Genomic DNA, 8714 nt, shown 5'->3' on the forward strand with positions numbered 1-8714 from the left:
TGTAAGCCATCGTTCACTAATGAAGGGATTACTATGAGTTTGTCAGTTCAAAAACAAAATTTTAGAAACAGTAGACTTTATGCTGATAGTAATGGCTTCTTCTGGAAAGTACCATGTATTCCTTCGAGGTTCTTACATTATTTCAAGTCCATCAGTTGATCTTAAGTGACAGGCGTTTAAAGCAGTGTCTTGATAAGCTATAGAGATGCAAACATTCATTAAGGTATGTGTTTGAATCTTTAACTCATTTATTATTTGTTAATGTCATTTATTGTTTAGTAAACACAATATAATACATGCCTGTCCCTACATCTGTCATTTAAGTGTTTAAGAATTGCCTTGAGCTGGATAGGATAGGATAGCTGGATAGCTACTCACCTCTATTATTCAGGTGCTGGAGGAAACAAGAGGCTAGCTTCTGCTGGAATGTAGGTGGTTCCCACTGATGCAATGTGAGGGGCAGCACTCACTGACACATCCTTCACAATGACTCTGAAAACCATTTGCGAAGAGGTAAGTAAAGATTCAGAGAGTTGAAGGAAATAGTGAAAATTGAGGAGGACCACAGAAAGGACTGTAGAAGCTGTATATAAGGACTGGATTTAAATCTGTTAACCCAATGTTCTTAAATTCTATTGTGTAGCCAAGATATGGAGGGTTTTTTTTTTTTTTTTTTAGCTCTACCTTCATAAAGACTAAAATAAAAATACAGTATTATACTTCAAATTGGTGCATCCAAAACTGTAGCATGAATAAATATCAATGGGAAGGTCTACTTGGAATGCCTGTAGAAGTGAGTTCTGCCCAGATTCAGTTCTACCCAGATTCAGGGATTGGATCTGAAGTGGGGCCCGCTTTTTGTTTTGAAAAACTCAAAACCTAAGGAAGAGTTGCAAGAGTAAAGAAATGAACACCAAATCTTTGTCACACTTATCAATTGTTAACCATTTACTACATTTGCTCTCTCTCAGTTTTATGACTTTTTTTTTGAGCTTTCTGCAAATCACCGACATAGTAGTGATACTTGACTCCTAATACTTGACACTACATCAGAAAATAAAGACATTCTCCTTCCATGGAATCACAGGAATATCATTATATCCCCCCAAGTTTACTATTAAAATAATATCTTCAAAACTATCTACAGTCAACACTTCTCAAGTGTCCCAATAATGTACTTTATAGCCTTAAATAAAATAAATAAAATGTAGGCCCCAAGCAAGGGTTACACATTATATTTAGTGAGCCTGTCCCTGTAGCCTCTTTTAATCTAGAACAGAACACCCCCTTGGAGAAGGAATTTTCTCATTAGAAAGACTATTACATGCATATGTATAATGTGTATATGTGTATGTGCTGTGTGCTTGCATTTCCTGCGATCTCGTTATCTGGTTTGCTTGTTTTTTTCTGTCTTCTAGAACATTCACATTTGTGAAGACTCCAGAACAGTTTGGTTTCATTTCTTTGTTTTAGTACGTCCCACACTTTTAATTTGTCTGATTGTTCCCTCATTATTAGGTTCAATGTCAACATTTTTGGCAAGAATATTACATTTAGGGCATGAAGGATCCTCTTCAAGCCATCATATCAGGGGGCACATGGTGTTAGACTTTCCTTTACTCCTGTGTGATTCTGATTCAGGTTAATCTACAGACAACATTCTGAAGAACGCTTACTTGTAAAACCTTGTGAAGTTGTGTGTTTTATTTGAAGTCATGAAACTTTGCCAGAATTCTCTATGACCAGCTCTAATCCTTTATTGGAAGTGCTAAAACTATCAACAATCAACAGATAACTATTATGGTATGTAGCATGGTGCTGGGTCCTTGAAGACATCAAGAAAATGAAAAAGGCACAAGTCCCACTTTTGATCCGATAGAGAAAGGAAAAGAAACACATAAAAAAGAGAAGACTTCTCAATCAGGTGATCAAAGATCAGAAAATTTGACAATACTCAGGAAAAACACATATTCTTTTTACTGGTGGGAGTTTAAATTAGTATAACCTTTTTGAATATATTTTGACAATATGATGAATTAAAATGCACACATTCTTTGACCCAGCAATTCCAATTAGGAATTTTATCCTATGCATATATTAACACAAGAACCCAGAACTCTCTCCTACACTGTCTTCTGCCTCTCTTCCCATTTTCCATCCCTACACCCTCAAAGAACAAGAACATCTATTCCTTGGCACCTGGGTGGCTCAGTCAGTTAAGCATCTGCCTTCCGCTCAGTTCATGATCCCAGGGTCCTGGGATAAAGCCCCACGTGTCCACTCCCTGCTTAATGGGGAGCCTACTTCTCCCTCTGCCTCTGCAGCTCCCCCTGCTTGTGATCTCTGGCTCACGCTCTCAGATAAATAAACTCTTTAAAAAAAAAAAAAAAAGAGCTCTCTTTCTTTTGTCATTATTTTAATAGCCCCCCCCCCCAAACAACAAAAAACAACAACAAAAAAAACACCCTTGAAACAACTTCAATGCTATCAGAGAGAGACCGGTTAATGAGCTATATGCCATGCACATTATTTAGCCATCAAAAACAATGACTTTCACTTCTAGGAAGATGGCATAGACACACTTTGCCTTATTTCTCCTGCAAAGTACAACTAAAACCCCTGGATATTATGTGTAAAGCAGACAGAAGAAGACAGAAATGGAGAAGGGAAGGCAGGCTGGCTAGAAACCTTGAAGGACACGTGAGTTCCTTGGGTTTTGGTCTTGCCTCATTGGTCCCAGAATGGAACTGAAGAAGTCAGCAACCCAGGAAAGCTAATAGATACAGGCCACAAAAAGCTCTGACAGCCTTGTCTGGGTCGTCTGAACATGGCCGTGCGTGGGGTCAGGCTGAGGCTGCGGCTGAGACCAGGACCATGCTGAAGAAAATGCGCCTGTGCTCTGAGCTGCCCACAGGACTGAGGTAGGCTGCATGGGCCCTGAGTCAGGTGGGCACTGAGCAGTCCCCTCGGCACTGCCTAGACCCTGGAATTGCCCATGCTCTGGGTTCCCTCTACAAACGCAGCCACCAGACCAGGCCCACTGGGGTCCTAGAGGGTGCTGGGGTCACTACATCTTCCCGGGCCAAGGAGATGAGTTTTGATGCACCAGTCAAGCTCTGCAGGTAAAAAGTTGCCATCACAGGGGTCAGGGCACTCTGCTCCTCTTGTCTCTGTTTTTCTTCCTCATGGAAAAATTCTTTTCCCTCGAGCTGCAAAAAAAAAAAAAAAAAAAAAAAAAAAAAAAAGCTGGTGCTTCTCTTCACATCAGCTCAAACACTTCTCTGGCAACGTTTGAATCTGTTCCTTGGTTTCCTCTGGTGACATTCTCTCCTCCAGCTCCTTTTCCTTCCTTTCCTCCTGCCCTTCCCTCATCTTCTGTCCTATCATCCTGTCCACCTCTTCCACCTTGTGCCATGTCCTCCCCCACTACAGGGTAAGGCAGCCCTTTGACCATGGTGGTGGAGAGCTTGGGGGCACTTCAGGATGTGGCCATGGTGCTAGATGCCAGACTCGGGATGCAGCTGCAGCGAGGCAGCCGTTCAGGGAAGATGGTCCCTGGCCCGGGTGGAAGTCTAGCCTCTGGACTGTGGACCCTCAGGGCGCTATGGACAGCCCTCAAGCAGCCAAGGATCAACCCCACGCAAGGAAAAATCTTTGCTCTCTGAAATACTCTGTTAAAGGGATGAAAAGACAAGCTACAGAATGGGCGAAAATATTTGCAAACCATCTATCTGATAAAGTACAGTTATCCTTTGAACAACACAGGTTTGAATTGTACGGGCCCACTTGCAGATTTTTTTTCAATAAATACAGTGCAGTACTGTAAAATGCATTTTCACTTCCCTAGGACTTTCTTTTTCTTAAGAGTTTATTTGTTGATGGGTGGGAGAGAGCATGAGTAGGGGGAGGAACAGAGGGAGAAGAAGAGGGAGGGGCAGACTCCCTGCTGAGAGCAGAGCCTACCACGGGCTTGATCCAAGGACCTTAAGATCTTGACCTGAGCCGAAGTCATAGGCTTAATGAAGGGAGCCACCCAGGCGCCCCTCCTTATGACTTCTTTAATAACATTTTTTTCTCTGGCTTACTTTATAAGAAAACAGTATATAGTACATATAACATACAAAATTGACTATTTTGACTATTTTTTTATTTTGACTATTTTTTAAAGTTTATTATTTTTTTACAGTTTTAAAAGTTGACTATTTCTTAAAGTTTATTATTATTTATTTTTTACTAATCTCTACACCCAGTGTGGGCCTCACACTTATGACCCTGAGATCAAGAATCACATGCTCTTCCCACTGAGCCAGCTAGACACCCTGTTAATGAACTATTTATGTTATCGGTAAAGCTTCTGGTCCACAGAGGTTATTGATAGTTAAGATTTGGGGGGAGTCAAAAGTTATGTAGGAATTTTTGACTGCATGGGGGATCAGTGCCCCAACTCCTGCATTGTTCAAATGTCAACTGTACTAGTATCTAGATATATTAAAACTCAAAAACTCAATAGTAAAAAACCAAACAATCCTACTAAAATGTGAGAGAGAACTGATAAACATTTCACTGAAGAGGATGGATAGAGGGCAAATAAGCAAGTGCAAAGAGGTTATAGATCATTAGCCACTTCAGAAATGTGAATAGATACCACAGTGAGTGGAGCTTGGGTGGCTCAGTTGGTTAAGCATTCAACTGTTGGTTTCAGCTCAAGTCATGATCTCAGGGTTCATGAGATTGAACCACATGTTGGGCTCCATGCTAGGTGTAGAACCCTTTTCCCTGCCTCCCTCCAAAAAGGAAGAAGCAAAACCACCATGAGCTATCGCACACATCTAATAGAACTGGCTAAAATAAAAACAGTGACACCACCAAATTCTGGCAAGGATGAAGAGAAACTGTACCTCTTCTACATTGCTGGTGGGAATGTAAAATGGTACAGCTCCTCTGAAAAAGAGTTTGGCAGTTTCTTACAAAGCTAAATGTGCAACTATCATATGATGTAGCAACTGTTACTCCTAGACATGTACCAGAGAGAAATGAAGACTAATGTTCACACAAAGTCTTGTGCGTGAATGATCATAGCAGCTTTATTTACAATAGTCAAAAGCTGGAAACAATTCACATGTCTTTCAATTGGGGAACAAGTCGAGGTGCACTACATCTAGCCATGGAATACTATTCAGCTGTAGAAAGGATCTATTCATCCATACACACACAACCTGGAGGAATTTCTGGACTATTGGACTGAATGAAAAAACCCAATGTCAAAAGGTTACCTACTGTGTGATTCTATACAGATCACATTCTTGAACAGAGAAAATTACAGAAATGGAAAACAGGTTAGTAGTTGTGGGGGGGTGTGGTAAAGAAAGAGCAGGTGGGAGAGAAGTGGGTGTGGCTATGAAAGGGCCACAGAAGAGATCCTTGGAGTGACAGAAGTATTCATATACTGAATGCACCGCTGTCAGCATCCTGGTTGTGAAACCATTCTGTAGTTTTCTGAGATGGTCCTTACTGTGGGGAGAAACTGGGGGAAGAATGCATGTGTTATTTCTTACAACTCCATGTGAATCTACAGTGATGTCAAAATAAAATTGAAAGTTTAATTAAAAAAACAAAGAGAATAATTGTCAAATGGATTCTGGTATTCTGGGGTGGACACTGATAGGATACAATGACAGTGGAAAAGAACAAAATGAGGTCACTAGATCTGTGTGTACCAGTTTGGAAAGATGTTCAAGATGTACCGTAAATGGAAAGGGCTCATTGAGGAACAGTATATTTAGCAAGATCTTATTTGTGTTAAAAATGGATAGATATATGCATAGTTTTATGCAGAGAACCATGCTATCTTAGTCTGTTTGGGCTGCCATAACAAAGAACCATAGCCTGGGGGGCTCAGATAACAGAAACTTATTTCTCATAGTTCTGGAGACTAGAAGTCCAAGATCGAGGTGCCGGCAGGGTCCGTGCCTAATGAGAGCTCTCTCCTTAGGAGGCAGATGGCAGCTTTCTCACTGGGTCCTCACATGACCTTCCCTAGGTACATTTGGGCAGAGAAAGCGAGAGGAAGCAATCTCTCTGGCATCTTAACTATAATTATTTCAATCAGACTTTTCCAGAAGGAAACCAATTCCCTCTAAAGGAAGTGCATAAATGAGAGAAAAGAAAATTTTAATTTTTTACTTGACATGCAGTTGTTCAGTTTATTTTTTTGTGCCATTGGCATATATTATGGCTATAATTTTTAAAACCATAATTATAATATGATATGCACTGACTGGTTCCCCCAAGTTCATATGTTGAAGCTCTAACCCCCAGTGTAACTAGATTAGGAGTTAGGGACTTTAAAGAGGTAATTACGGGTGGCGGGTATTAGGGAGGGCACGGATTGCATGGAGCACTGGGTGTGGTACAAAAACAATGAATACTGTTACACTGAAAAGAAATTTTTAAAAAATGCAAAAAAAAAAAAAGAGGTAATTACGGCTAAATGAGGTCACAAGGGGGGGCTCTCTTCAGAAAGAACTGTTGTCTTTGCTTGCACAGATGGAAGGCCATGTGCACACTTACACAACTTTCTCCATTCCTTTTATCTCTTAAAATTTACTTAACTTCGGGTGGGCTCAAAAGCCTTCTCTTCCTCATTGCCCTCAAAATGAACGATTTCCTTCTTTGGACTCCATAGCCATTGGGTGGTACCTCCCTTAGGACAATCATCCTGTTCCTGGCTGTAATATGCCACACACACTAGTGTGTGTCTCTTCTCCTCTGACCAGTCAGTAAGCGTCCTGAGAGAGTGAATGTGTCTTACTCATCTTTGTGTCTCTCACAACAGGAAGCCCAATGCTTTGATGTTTGCTTTCGTTTCTATTGCTCCTGTAACTCAAAACAAGGAACTTCATGGCTTAAACTAACCAAAAATGTGTTCTCTTTTACTTTTAGAGCTCAGGAAACTGAAATGTGTCTTACAAGGCTAAATTCAAGGGGTCAGGAGAGCTGTGCTCCTCAGAGAGGCCCTGGGGAAAATCTGTTCCTTGTGTTTTCCAGCCTCTAGAGGCTCCCACCTTCCTTGGTTCCTGGCCACATTGGTCTGGTTTGGGGATTAGGGTATGGACATCTCTGGGGAGCTTGGGGCATTATTTTGCCAGCTACAACAGCCAATCAATTTGTGGAATAGTGTATAAAATAAGTCCTGAGGGGAGATACTAAACAAATTATTAGAATGGAATAGAGGTGACCCATAAAAGATTCTAAGAAGTTGTGAATTTTGATTCAAAAATGGCAAAATGATTTTTTTTTTTTGCTTCCTTGATTCATAGGTCAAACAAAGTGATAAGAAGAAATTTTTTAAAAAGATTTTATTTATTTATTTGACAGAAATCACAAGTAGGCAGAGAGGCAGGCAGAGAGAGGAAGGGAAGCAGGCTCCCTGCTGAGCAGAGAGCTTGCTGAAGTGGGACTGCATCCCAGGACCTTGAGATCATGACCTGAGCCAAAGGCAGAGGCTTAACCCACTGAGCCACCCAGGCGTCCTAGAAGAATTTTTCATTGCTGGAAGTAATTCCTTATACATATAGTAAGCACTCAGCAGTTTTTTGATGAATGAGTGAATAACCAGAGGAATGAATAGTAGAACTCAAAGATGGAGGATTATTATCTATTTCCTGCAGTGATTTATGTTGAAACTGTGTCTGATTTCTTTCAGAGTAAATTACTTCTTATATGGAGTACTAGCTACATTCAAAAAGGACAGGTCCTGATGTTCCTTCTAGTTTCTACACCAAATTTTTACCCCCTAGGCCTTCATTTACTTGTTGAAATGGTGATAATTTACATACAAGTAAATTTACATACAAGTAAATTTATGTAAATAAATTTAAATACAGGTTTTCAACAAAGAGCTGTTTTAAACTCTCTAGACTGTAAAATAAATTGCAGTTCTACTTGCAATTTAGTAATCTTACTCTTTTATGCTACAACTAACACTTTATTTTTTTTTTTAAAGATTATTTATTTATTTATTTGACAGAGAGAAATCACAAGTAGATGGAGAGGCAGGCAGAGAGAGAGAGAGAGAGGGAAGCAGGCTCCCTGCTGAGCAGAGAGCCTGATGCGGGACTCGATCCCAGGACCCTGAGATCATGACCTGAGCCGAAGGCAGCGGCTTAACCCACTGAGCCACCCAGGTGCCCCACAACTAACACTTTAAAAGCCAGGGAGAACATTTTAAAAGTAAAATTTCTCCTCACCCTACTACATTAGGGAACAAAGCTTACTGCAGCTGAACATTTCCTCCTACTCCCTGTTCTGTTAGCTGCCCTGGTCTGGTCACTTCTACCAGTCTTATTTGTAAGGGGAATCTGCCCCAAGTAGAGGCTGGGTCTGGAGCAGGCCCTAGGGGAGGGGGACGGTAGTGGTCCTCAGATCCAGTTCTTACATCTGCCTCTTGGATTACTCAGGCTTTGTGATTTTTGCCATACTTGTGTACCATCTGAGTACCATTATTTACCTGATATTTTTATAAGTTGATTTGCATTTACTTTATCGGAGTGAAACCATAGGTTTAATTTGTTGCATTTTCCTAATACTAGTTAAAATAATTATGTAACTATCAAAATAAATGCATATCAGTACACTCCATCTGAAGATTTCTGACTGGGGATATACTAGTTCTGCGAGATTGGAGGCTTACTGAAATCTGTAGTCCTTAGCCA

This window comes from Mustela lutreola, chromosome 2 (assembly GCF_030435805.1).
Source record: "Mustela lutreola isolate mMusLut2 chromosome 2, mMusLut2.pri, whole genome shotgun sequence".
NCBI lineage: Eukaryota > Metazoa > Chordata > Mammalia > Carnivora > Mustelidae > Mustela > Mustela lutreola.